Below are 1,982 nucleotides of genomic sequence, written 5' to 3'. Positions count from 1 at the left end.
GGAGAGCCCAGGACCTGGGGGTGGGGATGGCGGTGGCCAACCCAGGCCTTCCGGCTCCTGGGCTCACCTAAGCCTGCCTGTGCCCCTCTGCTGTGCAACCCCCACCCCAGGATGCCCGAGGGTCGGGCGCAGCGGGCGCTCTGGGGAGCATGCCCAGGGCTCCCAGAGGAAGGGCCGGGCTGGACCGTCAAAGCTGTCCGCTCTTGGAGGGGGTCACCCCAGAGCCTGAGCCTCTGAGCTTTCCCAGAACCACGTGCCCGGAGGCTAAGGAAAGCTCAGAGGTGACTCAGCTGGGGCCGGGGGGAGCACTACTCCTCCCAGAGGAATGACCATGGGGTGCCCGGCCCCACCTTTCTGAGGACAGTAGCCCCGGGGTGGGAGACCAGTGGCAGCCGAGACGGGGAGGGGTGCTCCCGGCCTGGGGAGGGGGTCCAGCGGCTGTTCTGGGCCTCCTGCTGGCCATCTGGCCCAGGCCCCCTTCCCTCCAGGCCCCCAGCTCTCAGGCGCTGGGCTGGCTCCTGCAGCGGACTGTGCCAGCCGCAGCTGACAGAAGCCAGGGCCGTCCCTGCCGGCTGGGACTGCAAGCTCCTAATGAGGTCCGCTCCCAGCTGTGAGCGCTCAGGGCGCCAGGCTGGAGTGAGTCCCCGCCCCCGCCACAGGACTGGGCTCCACCACGGGTCAGGGCCACCAGCATCAGCTTCTCTGCCCTGTGCCCTGGGTCGGCATGGCTCCCTGGGAGGGCATCAGAAAGGGACCGGCCCCTGCTGCCCCAAACCACAGCACCAGCTTCCCCGCCCCGGAGCAGGGGCCACAGGGCGTCACCCCCAGAGCCGTCCAAGCCGCAGGCCACTCCACACCAGGGGCCCTGCTTCACTGCTGTGGCTTCTCCCCAGGGTGCAGGGCCCAGTGGGAGAGCTGGGATCTGGGCACTGCAGGTCCGGCACCGTCCCCTGCTTTGGACTGTGAGCACAGAGGCGCATCACAGGCGTGCAGCCCGTGGGCGGCCGGGCAGCTGCTTTCTGGAAGCCTCTGGCTGAGCCAGGTGGGCCCGTGGCCTGGCTTGCGGGTCCTCACACCTGCCCCGCAGAGGGGCAGGCGGGGACTCCTGGGCTGCTGTAGCGGGGGCAGGGAGAGAGGCACAGGACTCCTTGGAGCACCCATCCCCTAGGACTGGGAATTCAGGGCAGATGCCAGATCTGGGGGTGGGGGGCACTACAGTAGGGACTGGTGCCCAGTGAATGAGGGGGAGAAAATGAATGACACCAACTGCCTCCCCGGTGCTAGGCGTGTGCTCCACTGACTCTGGACCTCTGGCTTCCCTATCTGTAAGTGGGACACGTGGCTGGGCCACCTGGGGACGACTTGCTGGAAATGTGATGCAGGTGGCAGGGGTGGAAGTGAGCAGAGGGGTCTCCCCTCCCCTGCCCAGCCCACCTTCCCCAGGCCAACGCCCCAGGCCTGTGTGTAGCCTGGCCACCGCATAGCACCTCCATCCCCCACGCTGCCCCTCCCTGGCCTGGGCACACAGCGGGGGCGGAGGGTGGGCCCTCACCCACCTATCTCTCGCCATCAGTGGCTCTGGGGCAGCTGTCCAGTGACTGACCCTCCCGGAGCTGGGTGCCTGGCTGACTCAGCGCATTCTCGGGCAGCTGCCCCTCCCTCCTGCCTGCTCTGTGCCCTTGGGCGGCGGACGCCTGGCCGCTAGGGGGCTCCGAAGGCACCCACCCCCACCGCTGCCTGCGGCTCCCTCCAGGAATGCTGGGAAGCCGACCTAAAGGGGGAGAGGGTTCCCTGTCCCCAGCCTGCAGACCGCGGGGCTTGCTGTGGAGGGCCAGAGTGGCTGCTGTGCTGTGCACAGGGCACCTCAGGGCGGGGAAGGTCGAAGCCCCCACCTGGGACCTGGCTGTCTCCCACAAGGGATCATAAATTAGCTTGAGAGCCATCCTGTCTGGGGACCTGGATTCCTCTGCCTCCCCACCCGG

This window comes from Pteropus vampyrus, unplaced genomic scaffold (assembly GCF_000151845.1).
Source record: "Pteropus vampyrus isolate Shadow unplaced genomic scaffold, Pvam_2.0 Scaffold239, whole genome shotgun sequence".
Lineage (NCBI taxonomy): Eukaryota > Metazoa > Chordata > Mammalia > Chiroptera > Pteropodidae > Pteropus > Pteropus vampyrus.
Note: the sequence above shows the minus strand (reverse complement) of the source record.